The 24,091-nt window shown below is 38.3% G+C and overlaps 1 protein-coding gene and 1 long non-coding RNA gene across 2 annotated transcripts in view; one reads left to right on the forward strand and one right to left on the reverse strand.

Moving 5' to 3' along the window:
• Positions 1 to 24,091, forward strand: part of MAML2 (mastermind like transcriptional coactivator 2) — a 370,219-nt gene that overhangs the window by 110,142 nt on the left and 235,986 nt on the right. The gene's annotated exons all lie outside the window — the stretch shown is intronic.
• Positions 839 to 23,658, reverse strand: LOC116563306. The gene is made up of 3 exons (XR_004274328.1): positions 23,553 to 23,658; positions 18,030 to 18,039; positions 839 to 882 (listed from the first exon to the last, which is right to left on the reverse strand). It is a non-coding gene; the product is annotated as an uncharacterized LOC116563306 (long non-coding RNA).

The following is a 24,091-nucleotide window of genomic DNA, read 5'->3' on the forward strand; positions in this document are numbered from 1 at the left end:
CCCAAACTTGGTCCGTCATGGAGAATGTCAATTTTTCATAGATCCAGAGGGTGCTATTAGTTACATAAAATTGCTCTGACTCAGGCAAAACTACTCTTTATAGCTTTCTGGAGAAAAGATTGTTTATGAGAATCTCAAAGTATTGAAGAGTCATTTTTCAGGATTGTCTTTATGTCACCATTGTTCCACTTAAATGTGGAAGATTTATGTTTCTGTATTCCTTTCAGAAGTTGCATGCATTCACAACAGGGTCTACTGTTATCAATGTTAGATATTGTTCATTTATCTCTTAAAAAATTTAAGTATGTATCTTTTTTTCAGAAACACAATTCCAGAGTTGTGGTTTAACAGCAGTTAAAAAACGAAAATGAAGTAAAGTTTTTCTGAAAGGTCACCGTATTTGTACAGCACAATTCCTCTTGGACAATAAAGAGAGCTTGAAGGTGTTTTTAAGTTTGCAAGTATGCATGTGCATATGTGTGTTTGTGTGTGTGTGAGAAAGACAGGGAGACACAGATAGGAAAAGAGACAGAGAGAAAGAGAGGCAGAGACATCTCTGGGAGTGAGTCAGATGGAATGCCTACATTGGTGACTATCCTAGATTTAAAATCTGTTATCCTATTTTTTTTTTTTTTTGAAAGAGTTTCGCTCTTGTTGCCCAGGCTGGAGTGCAATGGTGCAATCTTAGCTCACTGCAACTTCCACCTCCCAGGTTCAAGTGATTCTTCTACCTCAGCCTCCCGAGCAGCTGGGATTACAGGCATGCACCACCATACCTGGCTAATTTTGTATTCTTAGAGACAGGTTTCTTGAACTCCCGACCTGAGGTGATCTGCCTGCTTCAGCCTCCCAAAGTGCTGGGATTACAGGCATGAGCCACCCCTTCTGGCTCTGTTATCTTATTTTAACTGCTTGGTGTGTTCAGTGTCTCAAGGCATATTGGAGTTAGATCAGCATACCCTCACTTGGGCAAACTTACAGGGTTTTGCCATTCCACATGCATAAATATTTGAAAAATGATCCTTTAGGAAGTATATTGTTTTTGCTAGTCTCAATCCAGAAGCAAGACTTGAATACAAGATGGAAACACATCAGATGGACACCGTGCTGACTGAGGCAAGGAGTGGAGAGGGGGCTGGATTTCTGATTTCGAAGGCCCACCTGGCCACCACTTCTCAGCAGGTGCAGACTACTCCTTCTTCCTGCTTCTTCTGTTTCATCTCTTGCCTCTTGTTCCTCTTCATTCAGTTCACTCCTCTTTCTAACACTGAATAACACATGGCAGATGAAAGAGGTGGCATGTCACAACTGGCCTTGGAGAAAATAACTTTGTTTTCTATTTCCTGATCTCCCATGTCCCAAGGTATTATAAAGAATGGGAGCCAGGCATGGTAGCTCATACCTGTAATCCCAGCACTTTGGGAGACTGAGGCAGGAGGATAGCTTGAAACTAGGAGTTTGAGAACAGCCTGGGCGACATAGCAAGATCCCTGCCTCTACAAAAAAATTTACAAATTAGCTGGATGTGGTGGTATACACCTATAGTCCTAGCTACTAAGGTGGCTGAGGTGGGAGGATCAATTGAGCCTAGGAGGTTGAGGTTGCAGTGAGCTATGATTGCACTGCTGCGCTCCAGCCTGGGTGACAGAGTAAGACCCTGTCTCTTAAAAAAAATAAATAGGAGTGGGGAAAGCACACATGAATTTCTGATTTTTTTCCTAATATAAATGTTGCATTTTTAAAGATAATAGTTTTATCTATCTATAAAGATTTTTTTAGAGTAAATGAAAGAAAAAATATTTAAAAGTTTCTTTTACTAGGAGTTATTTATAGTAAAGCCTCCTTTCCTGTGGTCGTGTTAGTCTCTAGAACAAATCCATTATCAGTATAATAAATAATTTATTATACTGTAGCACTCAAACTTGCTTTTCTATTGGTGACAGATAATGTTATTTCTTCTTCTTTGTTTGCTTTAAAAGTTTGGATAAATATTCTCATTGCATTGATGAAAGCTTTAAAAAATTGGTCTTAAGAGCAAATAATTAAGAGTGTTAATATCCTTCTTCTTGACACATGATAGGAGGTTGGGATTCATTTTATTTTATTTTGTTTTACTCATGCTAACGGATCGGTGCTTATATGAGAAGGCTGATTTCTTACTTTTCTCATCAATCTCCAGGTTTTATTTTGAAGGAAGTAAGAGAGTATGTTGTCCCAATTTGTGGTTCTAATACTTCAGCAATGTGGCCCAGCGTTCTGGCCTCCATCCTCCTCTTAGAAATGCCCTCCTTTTCTTTCCACCCACCTACATCCTACCCAGACATCAAGTTCCCTTTTAACACCATAGGCCTTTAGGAAGCCTTCCTTGGATAACTGCCCACCACAATGATCCTTACTCTCTTGGAATTTCTGTAGCGCTTTTAGTTTATGCCAAACAATTTCTCACTTAATTATATGTTATCTTGGATCACTCTCTAGTGGTTTAAAGCATAGTGTTAAGTACATGATCTGTGCAGACGTTTGAAGAAAAGGCACGTGGCTCATGCAGGAGCCAAAGATGTGATGCCGAGGGAAGACTGCAAGTACCCGTGGGGAGGAATCATCTTGGGGGTATCTAACTCTGGCCCTCAGACTCACAAGCACAGTGATGTGAGTGGCAGGATACCACATGTTGCTATATCAGCCAGAGGCAAACTCATCTTCCTCTGATTCATCTGATTGATTCTAATTTATTAGTTTTCAATATGAGGTGTAACTGTCTAGCACAACCCACATCCTCAGGCTAATGTTTCAGGTACCTTCAGGTGAGCTCTGTGAGTTTAATTAGAGCCATCAGAACTCTTGGTGAGCATGGAATCAAGGCAAAAGCGACTTGTCAAGTGAATCACGTTTAAAGGATTAGAACAAGAAGATTGGTGACACATTTTTTTAACCTAAGGATAGTCCTGCCCACAGGACTGGGTAGGTAGTGTCCTTCTGTGGAATGAGCTTGAATAGTGGACAGTGCTCCCTTGAATGCTTACTGTCCTGGGAAAGTGCTTACTTGGAGGATTATTCTGCACCTCTCATCATTCCCATGAGTGACCAACTCTCTTTCCAAGTCACACATTTGTTTTTCAGAAGGTCTTAAATATAATCGGCAGTTTCCAGTCACGTCCTGTTCTCTTTCAGTTGATGTTTTACAAAAATCCCTCTCTTCTATGTAGAGTAATTTCATTTCTGCCATTCCCGAGTCCTCAGGATGCATCTTGTTATTGTCTTCCTTTACATCCTACGGTAGGTACCACTAAATATTAAGTGATTGATGATCCCCCAGCTCTAGTATAAAATCCTTAATGGCACAGGCTACACAAACATTCATTTTATTCCACGGTTATGAAACAAGCATATTTAGCATCTACTATGTTTCCGTATTATTAAAGTTAATAGGAATACAGAGTTGAATATAACACATTCCCTTTCTGTAGAGACTTTACCTTTAAAAGACCTGTGTAAAACAAGTTACGATCAAATGTTTTGGGAGTTGTGAGGGCTACAGATGGTGAGACACTAAAGAGGAAATAATTTTACTTGTTAGAATCAGGAAAAGTTTTCATAGAGAGAGAAATATATTGGTTAAAACCTCGTATATAAGCTTTTTTCCTTATAATTTATTTTAGATACCAATCCAGATTATTCAAATTTTGACCTCTTTCTCATTCACATCTATTTACTTGTCATTAAATACTCATGCCTAGTCTAAGTTTGGAATGAAAGTGTCACAAGATGTATCTTTCACTATTTCCTGGTTTACTAAACATGGAAATGTAGCTCAGGACCTGAGCATTTAGTCGTCTCGTGATCATAAGGACATTAAATAAGAAAGGAAATGCAGAAGTGAGTCTACAATACCACCGTTTAGGTAGAGAATTAGGGTTAAAACCTAGGGTTAGGTTTTAAGTAGGGTTAGCCAGACAAGTGTCAAATATATTCTACACACATCACGGCACATTCGGTTTAGTATTGTTCCCTCATTTCCTAGAATCATTTGCAAAGGTATGTATGGATGAAGTCAGAGAAACTTGGGACTCTATAGGTCTCAAATTGGCTAGAACAGAATCAAAATAATCTGATGTGGGCTGTCTTGGAAATCAGGAAACCCAAGAGAAGGTCATCCCTACATACGTTTTAGTAAATTATTTAACATTTCTGTGTATTCATTTACCCATTTGAAGAAAGGGAGCTAGTATGTCTAGTCTTCAGCTCTGCATATAGGATGCTATAAAGTAGTTAAGATACAACCCTGTTCTTCCAGGATTTTAGCTACTTCATTTTCCTAAGTCAAAAAGAACTGTGTATAAGTCATTAAAAAAGAATATGTATAAATCCTTAAAAGAGCAGTAAGTGAAGTAATGCATTTAAATTGAGAATCAAGATGTACAAATATGTATAAATATATACAAATATTTGAACAAGCAAAACATATAAATCTTTGAAAGAGGTATTAATGAATTTTGATGTATTTCTATAAACTGAAAATTCTTGCACAAATGTTGTCATCATCATACTCATATTCTATCCTAGCCAGAATAGACTCTTCTAGACTAGCCAGGTCTATCCATATTCATCATTCCATATTCTAAATAGCTCAGGATTTTCTTTCTAAAAATGGGACCAGGGACAGTCATATTGTGGGAAATTTTTCATTAAACATCCCATGTTTTGTTAAACGTCTTTTCTTAAAGCTGTTTCAATTTTCAAGTTATCCTATTGAGGATAACAGTTCTGAAAACTTAACAACTGGTGTTAAGTTTAATAATATTTGCATACCAAACAGTACTTTTCTATGTAAGAGAAAGTTTCACTGGTTCTAGGATACCAAAATACTGCAAATTGATTTCTCTTTTCCATATCGACACTCACCTTCCTGCCTTTGATATCTATCTGGTATTTTGCAAGACATAATATTAAGTGAGAGTGGACACCAAGCAATTATATTTCTCTGCATGCAAAAGAGTCTACAGTTTCCTCAAAAAGTGAGTAATTTAAAATTTATGGTATTGCCGGTTCTACTTGTATTCTGGTATAATGGAATGAAGTACACTTTCAGATTTTTATTCTCTATTAGTTTGAAGAAAACGTTTATAAATTCTTAAATGAATCAATCAATTGGTAAGTAGTTAAGGCACCGCGGAGCTGCTGGGGACATAACGTGACTATATTTCTGTATCTAAGATGCTTGCCGTCTGGTTAGAAAGACTAGCCACATTGTGAGGAATGCTTTATAACATTACACCTGAGGTGGTATCTGGTAAGAGATCCTCTAGGTAGGTAGAGAGTAGAGATTCAGAGGGCTTCCTGGGTCTCCAGGGATGTGGACAGCCTTGGAGGAAGATAAGGAATCTCTGTAGGATCTCACCAATTGTTTTCAGAAGAAAATTTATTAGAACACACTCCTGTGTATAATTGCTGTTCCTAGAAAATGGTTACATTTACTTCTTTAAGTGTTTAACAACATTTTAAATTATGTATTGTGTCCTTTTTGCCATTCATCCATCTCTTGGTAGTTTGGGGTATAATCTGTGTTTTTCTCCTCTCTTGACTCATCTGAGAAATTCTGGCACTAGCCAGGTTTGTGATGTTTTTGTTCAGACATTCTTAAGTTATTTGGCAAGAAGTAAAGTCTTTGTTGCATTTTTCTGCTGAGAAACAACTTTTTCTTTCTCTTTGTTTCAACAGTAAAACCTCTTTATATCTATAGATTATTCTACAAAGCTATGCCTCTGGAGGTGAGAGACTAGGGAACAATTTTTTTTCAACCAGAAGTAGCCACATTTTCAGAAAGCAACCAATAAATTTAAAATATGTCAAAGATAACTTTACAAGAGACCGGTTGAACATAGATATCTAAAGGAGAGCCTAGTGCTCTCAATGCCCATATCTGCAGGCCTCAAATTTGCTTATGAAGTCTAGAAACCATGGCCATCTGCCAGCCACAGGCAGCATCACCACAATGGAATTCACAGTTACTCTGTTAAGACTTTATAAATACAGTGAGGGTCCAGAAGCCAGGACCTTCAGGCGCAGGAGGCTTGTCTGGTCTGGTCTGGCTGACTGAGCAAAGAAACCCTGTCCTTGAATGAGGACTTCCTCAGCTTCCATGACTAAATGTTTCTTCCCGAAAGTAAAATGTCCCAGTGGGAGGGAGATGGCGGCCATCTTATTTTATTTATTGATTTTTTTAGCCAGGCACTCTACTAGTTGTGGCAGGAAGTCATCCTGAGAGAAAAGTCAAGGTGTACCTGCGTGGTTGGCTTGGGGACACTGTTTGGAAGTTGGTAAAGTGGAACCATTTTTTAGTGTGACTTCATTTCTCTTCTGGCCTAGCTCTACAAAGTGTCATCTCCTGGGAACTGGGTGCTAGCATGAAGGAAAAAAGCAAGATAAATTAAAGAGCTGTAACTCTAGATAGTAACAGGAAACCAAGAATGTGACCTGGTGATGGCTGGAGGGAGTGACTGAAGTTAGCTGATTCCAGTGGGAGTGAGCTAGGCAGCAAAAGTGACTGGAAACCCAGTGTGACCAAGACTGGGCTGACCAGAAGCTTAGCAGAGATACTCAATCAGTCCTTTCTCTCCTACCTTCCTGAACAAGAAGGAAAAATATTAGAGAATTGAGTGTGTGATGCTCCTCCCCGCCTGTCCCCGCAGGCTGGAGTGCAGTGGCACCGTCTCAGCTCACTCCAGGTTCAACCTCCCAGGTTCAAGTGATCCTTCCACCTCAGCCCCCGAGTGGCTAGGACTACCGGTGTGCACCGCCACACTCCGCTATCTTTGTAGTTTTTGCAGAGACAGGGGTCTCACTTTGTTGCCCAGGCCAGACTCAAACTTCTGGGCTGAGCCATCTGCTTGCCTAGGCCTGTTGAAGTGCTGGGATTACAGGCATGAGCTACTGTACCCGGCTGAGTTTGTGATGATTTCATTTGATGGAGACAGAGACATTAATAACAACAGCAGCAACAACAATAAATACTTGTTCTCTGCCAGGTATTAAGCAAAACATATTTTATGCCTTTTCTCATTTAAACTCACAACAATCACATAAGGAAATTACTATTATTATTTCCATTTTACCCATGAGAAACTGAATGTCAGAGAGGAGCAAAGTATGTCAAAAGTCACTTAACTGGATAGTGAAATTATGGTGTGTGTACCGAAAGACATTTAACTTCAGAGCTCATGCTCTGAACACATACTATATTGCTCATTTATTCATTTATTCACATATGTATTGTGCAACTACAGTGTGCCAGGCACTGAGCTGAAACAGGAGGATGAGAGAACCACTCCCTGCATTCTTGGCATGAAACTTACAGTATAGTTGTGAATGAGATACGTTTATGAAATAATCACATAAATACACACATAAATACTGTGAACTATGAAAAGCAATATTAAGGAATGGATCAGGACAGGAGAATGCCTAGGTATTAGGGTAAGTATATACCTATTAGAAGGAAACTATGAACTACAATAAGTGATATTAAGGAAAGGTTTACAGAGTAAGAAAACTCGATATAATTTAAGGGAGTCAGGAAGAAGTTCCCTAAGAAAGGGGTACATGCTTTCAGACCTGAAGGATTAACATGATAGCCAAGCAGAGAGACTCGCTGGGTAGGGAAAGGCTACCCAGGTAGCAGGTATGAGGGCCCTGAGGTGGGAGACAGCTTGACAGTTACTGGTTCTATGAATACTTACTGATCCATAATGTAGCTACTAGTTTGTCACTTTTTGTTGTGTTTCATATTTGTCCATTGAACTTAAAATGTTTTACTATTTCGCTAATGAATTGATGTGAAGCTATTCCCACTATTTTATATAGTTTTGATTTCTTTGTTTTCTGCTAATTTTATCTGATGAATTTAAAGGTTGTAGGAGAGCAAGGGCTACATCTGTCATTGGTGTATCACAGTTTCTAAGATGACATGCAGTTTAGCTACTTAAGTGAATTTTTACGGTAAAGAATAAGAATAGTAAATGTCAGTTCAGAGACTAATCAAATTTAGTTGCTTTTAGCTGATATACTCAATTAAGAATTGACATTGCCTGTAAAAATCTTATCTTTATATATAATATAAGCTAGGAAATAGATTCATTTCTAAGTTTCGCTAAGTGAAACATTTTAATATTCCTTGAAACTAAATGGAAAATTTTCCAAAGTAATGCTTGGCAGTTTGGCATGTGGAGTAAAAAAAAAATCTTTCCTCTAGAGCAGCTTTTCCAGGGAACAGATTAAAATTAATTAGGGGATGTTTTACTAATGGAATATTTTTCTTCCCCTTAATGTCACTGTCCTTCATCCCTGAGGATGGCATTATTGGCAGTGATTGCTTTTATGTGTGAGAGCCTATTGACAGACAGACCATTGCACAGAATTCCATCTGTCACACAACCTGAGAACAGTGTCTTTAGGTTAGAAGCCTGAAGCTGTTTGTTGGGTCTGGCATTGTTTGGTAACTTACCTACTAAAACTGTAATTGGCCCAGAACCTTTTCTTGAATTCCACCCAAATTCTTTCTCTGTTACACAAAATCATTCTTAAATAACTTTTTGGGCAACAAAGGCTCCTCGGATTCAAGCCCCTTGCTATCTGTGGTGGGGAACGCTAGGATACTGAGCCTTTAAAAACAAGTACCATATCTTATTTGTCTCTGTATTTCCAAGGTGTAGCATTGTGATTGGCTGATAGGAGACAATTTAATAAGTATTTGTTAAATATATAATTAACTGAATGATTGGCAATCAACTGCAGGTGGGCTCCAGATCACAGTTTTGGATAACCAGCTCAAATTTGCTTGCTGCCTTTGGAGATTAATTATCATAGATTTAAAACTGTGAATAACTACAATAAGAATGCTCATACTATTGCTATACTATCTGTATTGGTCATCTATTCTTTTTATTTATTTATTTATTTTTTTGAGATGGTGTCTTGCTCTGTCACCCAGACTGGAGTGCAATGGCGTGTTTTTGCCTCACTGCAACCTCCGCCTCCCACAGTCAAGTGATTCTCCTGCCTCAGCCTCCCAAGTAGCTGGGACTACAGGTGTCTGCCACCATGCCAGTCTAATTTTTGTATTTTTTAGTAGAGAAAAGGTTTCACCATGTTGCCCAGGCTAGTCTTGAACTCATCACCGCAAATCAAAGAGTAAGCCACAGTGTCTTTTATGACCTAGTTTTCAAAGTTGCGTACCATTCTTTTGCTCTATTCTGTTCCTTAAAAGCAGGTCACTGAGTCAAGCCTACACTCGGGGGAAAGTAGTCTCTATCTTTTTTGGAGGAATAGAAAAGAATTTATAGACATTTGAAAACACTAAAATACCTAAATACTGAAACTCCCCCAGCGTATTTACATGAACTGCATGTTTTTCACGGTAGTGCAATGTATCACAATGTTCAATTTGTCAATAAGAAGTGCTTTTAGACAAAGTGCTTTTCCTGGAAATTAGCTAACTGTCTTAAAATATAAATAATGTCATTTTGAAAAAAAAATCTTTCTAATCATGAAAACAAGAATCACCAGTACTTGAAGAATCCAAATAACCTAATTTTGTTTTAATTTTCTTTCTATTCCTCTGAAGTAGATTCAACAAATTCAATCCAAAAAAAAATTGGCCAGGTGCAGTGGCTCACGCCTGTAATCCCAGCACTTTGGGAGGCTGAGGCAGGTGTACCATGAGGTCAGGAGATCGAGACCATCCTGGCCAACATGGTGAAACCCTGTCTCTACTAAAATACAAAAAATTAGCCTGGTGTGGTGGCAAGTGCCTGTAGTCCCAGCTACTCGAGAGACTGAGGCAGGGGAATCGCTTGAATCCGGGCGGTGGAGGGTGCAGTGAGCTGAGATTGCACCACTGCACTCCAGTCTGGGATACAGAGCGAGACTGTGTCTCAGAAAAAAAGAAAAAAAATTATGTGCATCTACTTTGTGCCAAGTACTATGTCGTGTGCTCTGGGAAGGGGATACATTTATGCAGAGGTGACAAAGATATAATCTATCCCAAAGAAGCTGAGAGGATAACAGAGATGAGGGACACATACACAAAACTTAATATGATACAAAGCTCACTGTATTAAGTTTTGTAAGAGAGCTACAGCAGAGATGTTATGAGGGCACAAGGAAAAGAAATTTAACATTGGAAGATGAGAAGACATCTTAGAAGAAGTGACACTTGAACTAGACATTGGAAGAAGAACAGCCATTGAAATAGATGAAATTGTGGTAGCAAAGGCATAGAGGTAGGAAAGTATAGATCTCCAGGGACAGTGGTCATGGGTTTGGGGCACTGTTGGAATTTAAGGGGGGAAGAGGATATATTAGAGCCCCTTGAATGCCATGACAAGACACACCTTGGGCAGTGGAGACTTATCAGAGTGTTTGAAAAAGAGGGTTAATGAGTAAATAAATGACTGGTACTTTAGGAATTTCAAAATGTGGACCACTGTAATACAAATGACTATTTATTTTATATTTACTATCTACTAAGTACTTTACATTTATTATCTTGTTCTCATTGTACACCTTCTGGGTGTAGGAGTTAGCAGTGCCATTTTACTGATAAAGAAACTGAGGCTTAAATAGTTTACATAAATCACCGTGCTAGTAAGTGGCAGAGACAATTCAAATCTAGGGTTGTCTAACTTCAAAGATAATATAAAGTATCTCTTTTCCATTATGCATAAAATAAAGGAACATATTAAATCATACACATAAGTTGTCAAAAAATACTTTGGGAAACTGATTATGAGATCAAAGAATTCATTGATCCTGTCTCTTCTTACACTTTCATCCCTCTCTGTAAACTACATATTGAGAGAGTAATTCTGTAGCTGGTGAAAAATCCAATTCTGTTGTACCTAAACTAATCATCTTAAGGCAGTAGTTTGGAAGAACAGTACTACTGTAAGCCTCAAAAAGAGGAAAAAGGAAACTACCTGGGTAGGGCAGGTGGGAACAGAGAGAGGATCAGAAAAAAACTGCCTGTTGAGTTCTGTGCTTCTTACCAGGGTGATAAAATTATCTGTACAACAAATCCTTGTGACACACAGTTTATATATAACACAAACCTGCACATGAACCTAAAATAAAAGTTAGAAAAAAATGACAACTTTTTTCTAACTGTCAAAAGTTAGAACAAAAATGATGGCTCATGCCTATAATCCCAGCACTTTGGGAGGCTGAGGTGGGTGGATCATGAGGTCAGGAGATCTAGACCATCTGGTGAAACCCCACCTCTACTGAAAATACAAAATATGAGCTGCGCGTAGAGGCAGGTGCCTGTAGTCCCAGCTACTCAGGAAACTGAGGCTGGAGAACTGCTTAAACCCAATGGAGGCAGAGGTTTCAGTGAGCCAAGATCTCGCCATTGCACTCCAACCTGGGAGACTCCATCTCAGAAAAAAAAAATAATAATAATAATGACACCAACAACAAAAAAGAAAATACCTGGTCAGATTTACCCTCTACCATTTTTAGGACTCAGGACAAGACAAATGAAGGCCTACATACTATATGTCTAAATATTAAACATTATAAATAGACTAATAAATGGTCAAGTAAGATATGCTTTGTCTTCCTACATTGACAAATAGATGTTGGTAATGACAAAATTGAAAAATATATGGAAAGCTGTCATTCCTGAAGTCAACAAAATGTCTGTGATGACTGTAATCATTATTGTGTACCTCTGGATATTCTGTTGAGGGGTTGGTGATGTTTCCATGAGTAATAAAATTAAGTCATACATAATTAATATATTATTATTTAATCCATAAAATTTATTTTTGCTTTCATTTCTGCAATTCCCTAATTATGTTGTTATAATGACAGTTTTCGTGTACCGTGTCTTCTATTGACAGTAATGATTTAAATGTTAGATTCTAAAGTATTAAAAATGAAATGTAATATTACAGTATACACAATTTTAATTTATTTTCATCAAAAACGTAAAGTAAACATAAAAATGAAAAATTAAAAATGAGCTTTTGTGCTACTAAAAGTTTTCTTCTAAAATCTTATATTTTCTGGGGGAAAAAGGCAAAATTCAAAGCATAACTAATGACTATAACATTTAAATAATTATTTAAATGAAGCTGAAATTGTATTTTTTGAAAATTTAATTAAATCATATTAAATATTTTAATAAAAATAAAACTAGTACTAATTCGAGTGTTCAATGGTGATCCAATTACCGAACAATCTCTATCACACAGGTCACCACTAGACCTACATATATTTAACTTCAAGGGCCATAGGAATTGTTTACTATTACAAGATATCCTTTGGCCACAATGTATAACTTTTGGGGTTATGGTAATAAGTGAGTACTTCTGAATTGGAACATGGAAAGAAGTAGCAAAATGGAAGCTTGGCACTCCTGGGAAATGATAGCTCATTATCCCTTGCATTCATGCTGAGAGGAAAGACTTGACAAGTTAATTAATTTGTCTTTTTCTTACCTAAGTGCTTCTGCTGCTCAACTCCTCCCTGCTCTCCAAGGAAGTGTCCTTCTCTGACATGGGCAGCATCACAATCCAGCCTCAAAAGAAGCCACCTTGGGCTTCCAAGGCGCAAAATGGGGGATATGGAGAAGCATCTGTGCTAGAGCCTGGATGGTGCTACTCACAACAGTGAGCGTTCAGGGTGACTGATAGCGCTGTGCAGTGCTGAGCACCACATTCCATGTGACCGCGTGTCCTTTAATAAATATGTTTGGCATGTGCTTATGGAACTCACAGCCCCTAAAGCACAAGGCCTGTGCTTCCAGCATAGTGCTGTCCCTGAGCAACATATGCAAGCCTTCAGTCCACAACAGTGGAACCACCTACCTCCATCAGCTGATGGACCGGGATCATTTTGGAAGAGTGGCTGCCAGCCTGAAGACTTACCTGGAAACATTTTCTCATTGCAAAATGGTCTGGTTTTAATAAAATCATCAGGTACTACTAGAAGGAAACCGAAGATTACAAAGGTCCAAATTAATATATGACAAAGTAGAAATGGAAACTGGGAGGAAATGAGGTGGAACACAGGTTGATGAATTGGAAATAGGGAATGAAAACCAGTACAGAGTAGAAACACCTGAAAGCAGTTCTGGAAACTCTACATGCTCCTGTTGTACCAGGACCTGGCCCTATGTGTGCTGACCTTGTTCTGTTCCCATCTGCAAATGTGGCAAAATTTTAGCTGTTTTCTATTAACACTGAAATACTCTGAGAGCTTGAAAATTTTCAAGTGCAAAATCAGGACCAGGGAACAGTTAAAAAGAAAAAAAAAAAAAGGCTTGACTGAACTGCCACTCACATCTTCCCTATGCTGTGCAGAAGCAAAGAACTCAATAGCGATTTTGGTTTTGTGGTTGAAGGCAACTACTATGCAACTTCTTAAGTGGCTCATAGTTGTCCATATTTTATCCTTATAATTGAAACAATATTTCCTGCTTTCCCCAGAGCAATAATTTTAAAGGTGGGGTCTCTAACCTCGGGTACAGCTTGGCCTCCACAGTGTTACACTGTTCCCAAAATGACAGGGGATATGAAGCAGATGGGTCACACTGCAAGCTGAAGAAGTGTGATTTTGTTCATAAAGACTAACCCGACGCTACAGGAAAGGCCCAGGGCTATCTCTGAGTCTTCATAGGTCTGAAATGACTTTAAAGTTATTAATCAAGAAGTGGATAGGTGGAAACTTGGGAACATGTTCTTTGTGGTTAACATTGGGAACACCAAGTCTAATTGCCGTAAGTCTAAACAATCAGAAACTGTAAACTTTGTCACCCACACTTCCAGTTTATGTCACTGGCCCGCTGGAGGCTGCATCACAGTGTTGTGGTGAAATTATTATTTATTAATGACCATAGTGATAATAACACTATATACTGTGAATTTATTTTATAGTAATACATCTCCTCCGTGTTCAATAAATACTTGTTGAATAAATACTTTGTACTAATTGGCTCAACCAATGCTCATTGAATACCTGTCATGAAAAAGGCACTGGGTACTGATCCAAAAATGAATTTGTTGTAGCCTGAGTCTTCCAAGAGATTACAGTTTTACAGATATTATGTTGATGAATGAACAACCCAGAAAGGCATAGTCCTTTCAGTTCGATGATGCTTTGTTTTTTTACACTTTTTATATAAAAGATTTTGAATTTGCTGTTTGGAAAAATCCAGTAGTAGAGAATTCAGAGGATGTATTTGAAACTTGTATTTTTTGAAATCTATGTCTGACAACTATTAAGGAAATCATACTTTTTTCCAGGTTACTTTATTGCCTATAATACAACCAGAAAAAAATGTTAAAAACCCAATCTCATGCATATCCCAGCATGACAAAAAATTATGCATTTATAAGAACACTTCACATCGCATTTTGTAAAAACTTAAAAGAAGATAAATAATATGTATGACTCCAGATTGCAGTAAACAGACATCCACTTAGCTTAGCTTTTAAGTTATGCAACTTCCTCACTGATGACTTAGAGAAAAATAAAGAGGCAGCAAATAGTCAATAAAGAGCAAGGCAGGAAGTGTGTGGTGACTCTGAGTCCCAGGAGGGCTCGCCATGTCCGGTGCCACTAGGGAAACAAATCTCTAAGGCGGTTGAAGTTTTCCTGATTCTCACATAATCCCAAACAGAGTACAAGGCAGTGTCTTAAATGTGCAGGTTTAAAGGAGCACAGAGAAAGAAAAATAAGAGAATGAAGTCTGCACCCCAAGAGAGTGAAGGAGGGTCAGTCATTTGTTTACAGGCAGTGTTTCCCCACTCCTTCTCTAGACGGCCAGGATTTTGGAGCCTCTGTCAACTCTTAGGCAAAGATCCTTCAATCAGTTAATATAGGGCCTGATAACTCATGGACACCGTGGGAGATTAAAAGAAGACAGTAATATTAACATAAAGATCATGGCAGTAGTCACAACATGCCACCATTTAGTGTCTTTGTGTTTCCTAAGAGTTGACACTATGCTTGCATCATCTCATTTAATACAACATGATGACATATTCTTATTTTACTGAGGGATTAAAAATAATAAACTGATGGCTGGAGGCAGTGGCTCACACCTATAATCCCAGTACTTTGGGAGGCTGAGGTGGGTGGATCACTTGAGGTCAGGAGTTCAAGACCAACCTGACTAACATGGTGAAACCCCGTTTCTACTAAAAATACAAAAATTAGCTGGGTGTTGTGGTGGGCACCTGTAATCCCAGCTGCTCAGGAGGTTGAGGCATGACATGAGAATCACTTGAACCCAGGAGGCGGAGGTTGCAGTGAGCTGAAATCATGCCACTGCACTCTAGCCTATGAGATAGTGTGAGAGCCTGTCTTATAATAATATAATAATAATAATAATAATAATACTAAACCATGACTCAGAGAAGGTGTTTGTTCAGGATCACAAAGCTCAGAAGGGACAGAGCAGCATTTGAAACCAAAATTGGTCTGACTCCTAGCCTCCTGCTGTAAATCACAATCCGAGGCTTCTACTATCTTATGTTTTTCTGAGATAATTTATAAATGAAAGGATGATTAACATATTAAGCAAAATATGTTAGATGTCAAATGATTAGTATAAATGATAAATGCTGGAGAGGTGAGATGGCAGAAAACTCATGTCCAAGGTGATCTGGGAAGGCCTCTTGAATAAGGTGGAGTTTTAGGTGATTTTTGAAGAATTTGAAAGTGCTTAGATTGAGAGGTAAGGCATGTACAGGAATGGTTTCTAAGATGTCATATTTTGTCTCCTTCCTCATCTTGACTGGCACTAATGAACATCAAAGATTTCAACCTAAATACATTGAGTGCCCAGTATGTGAAGGGCATTATTTATGTTGTTTTAAAGCTTTTTAACATACTTTAAAGGAGGGACTGGTTAATCTCCACTGTCTAGATCCATTAGACCCTGAGCCAGATGGCCCCAGGGGCCTTTGGGAATGGCCTGTGGGACAGTCTCCACTTTTGCACATACCCAGGAAAAGAATGGTCCTCTGGGAATTTTGCAGACCTACATTCTGGAGATAATGTACTTCTGATCATAATTCAAGTGCTCCCAGATATAGGGTTGCCAGATTTAGCAAATAAAAATATAAAACGCTCTGTTAAATTTGAATTTCAGATAAACAATGAATTATCTTTTAGTACAAGTATGTCTCAAATATTGCAAGGGACATACTTATTTGTTGTTTATCTGAAATTGAAATTTCACTGGGCTTTTATATTTTATCTGGCAACCTACCCAGAAAGGAATTGGAGGGAAAATTCTGAAATTTGAATTTTCTGGCATATGTAAATACTCCTCTATTTGAAGGCCTCAAATAAACTAAAACACAAAAAGGAAAAGTGTCAGTATTTTACATTCCCATAAAATATGTTCCATTTTAAAATGATACCAATGGAGCAGGAAGTTACCTCACAAAAGTAATTTTGTGGAAACAATATAAAATCCCTGTATTTTTTTTCTTTTTTTTTTTTTTCCTATCTATCCCTAGTCATTTCCCAAAATCCCTGTGTTTTTATACTCTATTCATTTAAGAAATCCTGGCCTCAAAATAGTAGTCAGTTAATCCAAGTAAGTCACTTGCTCTGCATCAAGATAAAACTGCATTTCATGCCATGTATCCTGAGGATAAAAAAGGAAATGCTGAAAACTGAGTTTCCAAGTAATGCCCCTATTAAAGATAACAATTAAGTGAGTGGGGTTCACTGAGGAGGAATGGTGCCTTAGGATTGAATTAGAAGAATGATGATTGTTTTTGGAGTTGGAGTCAAATATCAGCCTTTAAACCAAGTCAAAGCCAGTGTTACAGCTGCCTTCTGTCACTGACACTGCTGTGGAAACATTCAAAAGGGCACACTCAAACGTTTTTTTCTAGTGCGTTTTTCAAAACAACTTGGAATTAATACAAGTCCCTCAACAGCACAAAGCAAATGTGTTTACCTATGTAATATTTAATATTGAGCTTGCCTGGAATCATTTAATGGAAAAAATTATTCTGGAGAGAAATGTACTTTGAAAGAATGCAAAGCACGAAAGGTAAATTGGAGTGTTGAAGGGGGATTTTAAATCACATTTAGACATAAATCCTTTCAGGTCATGAGTCCCATAGATTACCAACATCTGCTGAGTCTAGATAGTTCACAATCACTAAAATTGTCGTAATCTTCCTATGGAAGGTTTACCAAAGAAGTACTGAATTACACTGGTTTAATACTTCTAAGGATGAAGGGTCAAAATGATGATGCATAAATTAATGCAGTGGCTACATAGTAAAATCTAATACTAATAACATATCTGAACCAAGCTATGGTTTCAAAAGGTGTTCACTCCATCCAGGTAACATATGCTCAGCTATATGATTACCTGGAAAGTGGCCAAGCATTATTCACCTTCACCTACTCCTACAAGCTTCTCTGTCCTATCTTATTCTTTTCTACCTTCAAGAAGAGAGGAGGACTTCAAGGTTGGGGCTATAAAATGGGAAACTATAGAGCAAAGGCACAGATAACACAGTGAAGGAAGGTGCTAGAATAAATTATCAGTGGACAGTGTTCTCTGGATAGAAGCATGGGATCTAAATATGGTGTCTCACAGAGTCTATTTGCATACCACGCTACGAGTGGGAGCAGTGCAGAGCAGCATCTAGTGCTGTGTGAACTGTATCATCAGCACCTTGGAGTGATAGTCACCGTGCCTTACTATATTTTTAGTTGTTTAGATGGACAGTGCATTTGCGCTTGTGGAGTACTTTTTGAAATGCATAGAAATGAGCATTCTCATTTTCCTTCACTGCATTTGCAAGGATCAAGGTAAATATTTCCAGTGACATGGAAGTAGTATAAATTGACCGCTTGTAAAATAGCTGAGCAAATACTTCCTATACTTAAATAGGAACAGCAATGTAACATGTATGAGCACTGAGCAAAGTATGTTGGATGCACTTATGCCTCCACTGAATTAGATCGTATTGGTCTGGGTCTTCATTCCACACCCCCACCATCCTGCTCTCACACTTCCTGGTCTCCAGTCATATTCCTCATTCTCTGAATACTTTGCTTCATGGCCTCTCACATACCTATTTGCTTGTGCACCTCTTCCTGTCCCCGGTGGAATTGCCCCTGTCCTTTGTCTCCTGGTGAACCTTTGCTTTTCAAGTCTCAATTCAAAAATCACCCTCTGGCCCCTACTCCCCAGTGTCCTACCCAGAGTTGGGTGCCCCTGCGCTGTGTTGCTCCAGCCTGTATTCACACCCTCTGTGAAAAAGCACATCACATTGGCTTCTGATCAATTGCTCCCCTGCTTTCCTCTCTCAATGGGCTCCACACTTCCTGAGAACAGGGCCTAAGTCTCTTTCTGCTTTTTATTTTCAGAATAGAGTGTCTGTGATACATGGCACACATAAATGATCCATAAGCATTTTATTCAGTGATCTGGAGTGCATCATGGCCTGGACACTCTGGAGGAATATAGATAAATAGAATACCAGGACCAGACATACCCATGTAAAACTTCCAAATTACAAAGCTACGAATTTAATAGTACCAATAGTAAAAATTGGAGCAGTCAAGAGAAGGGAAGTAAAATTCTCTGGGAAGGATTGAGGAAAGCCTGATGGGAAAGGTGAAATGTGAGTTGGGCTTTAACAGAGGCATTAAAATGGAGGAAAGCAGTAGCTTCCTCTTCTTGGTAGCTCATCAGAGCCATAGAGTTAGGGCAGAAAAGTCCAACTACAGACTGAAAAGCAAAGCTGAATATGAGTGTAGGGTTTAGGTTGAAGAGTAGGCTAAAATCATCCTGGTTCTTCTGTCTGTGCACACTGAGAGCCCTTCTCCCATGTCCAATTTTGCATCTTCTTCTGGTCTAAGCATACCTATAAGAGATTACCAACTACCAACTTTTGTAGACACAGTTTGTGTAGTTCTCGTGGACTGGGATACGTGACTCTGCAAACATGATGCTAAATATTTTTGTTTGTTTGTTTTAGCAAATTGAGTATGTAACTGTGCCTTAAGATATGCAGTGCATGTCTTAGCCTTAAACTTGTTCCCTTGTGCTTTTAGATAATAATATTATGAAATTTATTTGGGAGTCCTTTGGGGCCTAAGTTTAGAACCTAGAAAGACAGTCTCATTGCCTTTGTTGTCCCAAGGAGGGTAGCTGCAGCTGGGTTCTGTTCAGCTGCAGGTGTGGAGCAGGAAGTGCAGGAGGGAGCCCAGGGCCCATTTCCAGGTGGCAGCAGGGTTCAGTGAGCTTAATTAACCAGTGAACTGCTCGTGGAGATGGGGTCGATCTGTCTCCACCTTTCTACACCACACTGAACAAGCCACTGACCATTTCCTGCCTTGGATTTCCTCATCTCCAAAGAGGGTACAACAATGTGTATTCATCAGAGAAATTACTGGCCACTGTCTCATTCAGAAGCTGCCGCTACAAGTGTTAGTAAAGACTTTTAAAAGCATGAAACAAAGCAGAGAAGTAAAAATAACAGGAAGTGGAAGACAGAGCACACTATGACCTGAACTCTTCTGTGTTACATGCTGGTGTTAAAGAGGTCATAAGGCCTTAATGAAAATTTGTTACTTGGAAGGATGTCAGTGCTGGGGACCTGCTCTCTGTGAACCCAGAAACCTGCCCCAGCATTTCAAGGGACAAACAGTCCTCTCAGATGATTTATTTCTGAGTTGGAATTGCCCCATTCCCCAGGCCATCCCTTTTTCAACTTTGTACAAATATAAGTGGCCAATTTACTTTACTACACAAATGACTCATAATTTCATGAGCTGCAAGCAGCAGTTTCCTAAGCAGCTTTCCCTTCTTCCTAGTGCAAGAAAAGGGCACATGGACATCTCTTACGGGCTAGATCTTTTTAATTAGTGAGGGAAAGAAAGTGAGGGAACCACTGGACCCAATCTCAAGTTTCTAAGATCAACTAGACGAGGCACATAGCCAAATTCCAAAGACTCATGGTTCTTTCCTAATCCTCGGCCTCTACTTCCTCATTGGATCTGAGTTCAAAATCTCAGAAAGGTCAGAGCATGTGCATTTTTGGCATTTTTAAACAAATGGATGCATTTAAGAACTTGAGGAAAGGGTGACTTTCTATAGTTTTCAGCACACATCATCTACTTGACAACTTCTACTAAACTAGAGCTGCTTTCAGAGGGTAATGTGAATAGCCAATCACTGCCACTCAAGACAAAAATGTTGACCAATGACCTAGAAGTAAGTGTGCAGTGTATTTCGCATGACTGTGAGTGCTTCTCATGAGAAAAATAATGGCATCAGTTCCTGGAGTTTTCTTGGTCATTTAAACCTCCTGCTTTGGAACTGAGTTCATGGCTTACCAGCATCAGCACATGTTTCCTATTTTGTTGTACATGATCACAGAAGAAATAGGGGGCAATCCAGGAAAATGGGAACTAAATGTTCTGGAGAGATTACATTCCTTATCACATTTAATCTTAATAAGAACCCCCAAAAGTTGGTGCTCTTTTCTCCATTTTACAGAGGTTTTAAAAACTGAAAGCTCTGAAAAGTTAAGTAATTTGGATCTACAGAGCTGTAAGAGGAAGTGCTAAGATTTGAATCCAGAATTTCATGACTCAAAAACGTATTTTATCCACAATATCGGTTTACCAGAAGAACCTAGGCTTGGCCTCAAAAGACCTATATTAGAAATGAGCTTTTTCCTAGTTCTAAGGAAGTATTGACTTTTTATTATTTAGCTAATTAAACTGCACATATATTACATTCCATAGAAATTCTGAACATCAATAATAACATGAAGAGGAGATACCTTCACTATTTGTATATATATGTATATGTGTGTTTAAATACATGTAAAATATGTTTTACAATTTTCTCTTTGTTCCAAAAATGGGAAGGAAAATAATTAGAATTTCTTGCTGGGCATTTGTGTCCACTTTAACCTGATCTATTTTGTCTAACGTTTCTTTGCAAAGCTCTCAAATTCATTGTTAGCCTATCTGATCCTGTCATCTGGAGACCGCCAAGTATTTCACATCTTACCCAGGGAACCGATCACTTTTAAGAGAGGGAGAGCATTCTTTACTGACTTTTTCTAATTTAAACTCATTGAACATTGTCTCAACTGCCATATTAAGGGCAAAGACAAGGCAGTGCATCTGTAAAGAGCTCTGTCACTTTTCTCCAAGTGATGACTAATGGTGGGGAACTTAAAACCTTATCCTTGGTATCTTTTGGAGTCCAGACAATTCAGCGCTCTCTTGGGATGAGTAAATATCAGCCTGTTCCCAGGAAGATTAACTAGTAAGATGTTGTAGGAAAAGCTGCTACTTTTTAGAGGGCTATACTTAAACTACCATCTATGCTTCTTAAGGCAGAATCTCAGATAATTTATTTCCATATGGGGTACTATGATTTCTAGAAAGAAAAGACATTTTATACAGTTATAAGAGTAATAGTAGTTTCTTTACAAGATCTTAATTTTGGTCTCAAGGTTAGTGTTTTTTAATTTAATGTACTTATAGGCCTTTAAAAGATCATAGAGTAGAATTAGGAGACCTGAATTAGGGCTCCCCATTACTGGACATACAGGTGAATTCCAGTTTCTTTCCCTGTTGTGCAGGTAGCAATGCCTATCTAACCTCCTTCACAACCTCTCATTTTTTAAAAAAGAATGCTTAAGTACTTTAAAAGTTCTAAGAGCTCCAATGGGGTGCTGTAGCCCATGGGCTTTGTCATCTGAAAGCCCCAAATTTGAAACTTAGCTTTTTTACTCTTTTCCTGTGTGGATTAGTTTTCTAAACTTTCTGTATCTTGGTTACCTCACTGGTAAAATAGGCTAAAATTAGTTCCTACCACGTATGATACTTGTGAGAACCAAATGGGTTCTTGGTATGCTTGGGTTGTAAAAGCCTCATAGAATGTATGTCATCCACTCGTCCTAATTGTAAGATGAGGAAACCAAGGCTCTGGCTGGTAGACTATCTTACCCAAGTTCATTCATTAATAAACATTTTTGAGTTACACCACGCAATTTGCCTGCAGGGATTCAGTGCCGCTTAAATTATCATGCCGCCTCAATTCTTAGGAAGGCTTCTTTTTAGTTGAGAGTTCTTCTTGCTCCTTTATGTCAGAGGAATGGTCACGTTGCTGACTTTTTCTTGTTTATGGGCTAATGACTCATTTATGTGTTATCTAAACTTCTTGTTCCTTCTTTCTCTCTTCTGCCATCTCTATCATGGGACTATTTTCTTTCTGCTAGCACTTCTACTGGAGATCGTGAAAGAGTGGTGACAGTGAATTAACTCCTTGTTAGCAGCCTGGTCTCTTGAGAGGAGGCTCACCCACTGCTGCTGACTGATAAGATGATGACAATCTCTGATTCCTAAAAAATCTCTTCTATTATTAAGTTGGTGCATAAGTAGTTGCGGTTTTTGCCGTCCAGATTGCCATTTGCCTCTCTCTGCTCTACTTGCTCCTTCTTCGCTGGATTCTCTTCCTGGGTAATCCCTTAAATTATGTTACATTCTCTAGGATCTGTCTTCGTCTGTCTTTGATTCTGCCTGTTCTCCTCAGTGATCACAGGCACTCTTGTGTCCTCAGTTACCATCTATCTGACACTGACTCCTAAATCCATTATCTTTAGCTTAACTTTCTCACTTAACTGCCAGATCTCACTGTCTCTTAAATATTTTTGCCTGTGTCCCACAGGCACATCAAAAATTGTATCCACAAGTGAGCTTTCCAGTCCCCCTTCTACACACACACACACACACACACACACACACACACACACACACTTCCTTCTATAGCCTAATTAATCAAGCATTCTCAGCTCCTTACCCAAGTTCCATATTGATCCAGTTTTCAAATCATTTTTATTTCATCTTGAAATATCTCTTGAACCTGGCACCACTTTGCTATCACTATACAGTTGCCTCAGTTCAGCATTCATCTTTTTTCATCATAGCTTCCTGACTTTCCTCTGTGGCCTACTTCTCTCCATTCTATCTAATCTTCCCTCTGTATTCTGCCACAGATAACTTTCAAAACTAAATTTTATCTTTGTTGATCTTCTATTAGGAAAAATGTTTGATCCTCAACTAGTGTCTACAGAAGAATCCAAACTATTGTGATATTTGTGCAGTTTCCAGAATTAGAGCTCCAACATCTTTCCATCCACTCCACTAGGTACTCTGTGGGCCCCTGTGTTTCCTTTACAATAAACTTGCACCTTTCCTCAAGTACTTGCCTGACATGAGATGTGTGACATCCTCAGAGACCCTCCCATACCTCTGATCTTCCCATCTCTTACAACTCCCCTTTGGGCCCCTGCAAGTCAGTACTTCATTCTTATTTTTATATTATCATATCTTTTGACATCTGTGTCTCCTAACAAGACTTTGAGCTCACCAAATAGGATAACAGTGTTTTCTTTTCTTTTTTTTTTAATTTCATTGACCTTATCACATTGCATAATATCTTCCACTCAAAAGGAATTCAATAAATAGTTGTTGAAGTAATGTACTTATGACAATTATTAAGATCAGAGGAATACTGTTTATCATGCAATGTTTATAGTTAAATATTTTTTTTTGATAATCATTTACTAAATAATTCACCTAACACCCCATAAACTAATTAACAAAGAGTGTCTTCATAGATGGTGTTGATATCACATCAAGATGCTAAGAGTGTAAAGTTAGGATTTTTAAAATGTGTATGTACCTTTATGGCTTTCTCTGACTTTTGGGTTTCTTTAAAGTTTGTTTAACTTTAATTCACTTAAATTTCTTTAAAAGTTAACCATTATACTTAAGGTAATCTGACTCCAAATTTCTGATTATTATATAAGATCCAAAAATAGGTGAGGATATAAATCTAAATGTAGTCCAATAAATGTACAGAAAAAAGTCATCTTCACATGTAGTTTATGGAAGTAGTGTATTCCGGAAAAGGAACAGACAAATTTCAAATTGTGGAATTTATAATTAAACCAATTATATTTACACATGCCATAGAGTAAAATAATGTTAAAATTGAACAGTATATCTATATATTACATTG

The sequence above is a fragment of the Sapajus apella genome, unplaced genomic scaffold (genome assembly GCF_009761245.1).
Source record: "Sapajus apella isolate SASKATOON/1434 unplaced genomic scaffold, GSC_monkey_1.0 scaffold34, whole genome shotgun sequence".
In the NCBI taxonomy this organism is placed as follows: Eukaryota; Metazoa; Chordata; class Mammalia; order Primates; family Cebidae; genus Sapajus; species Sapajus apella.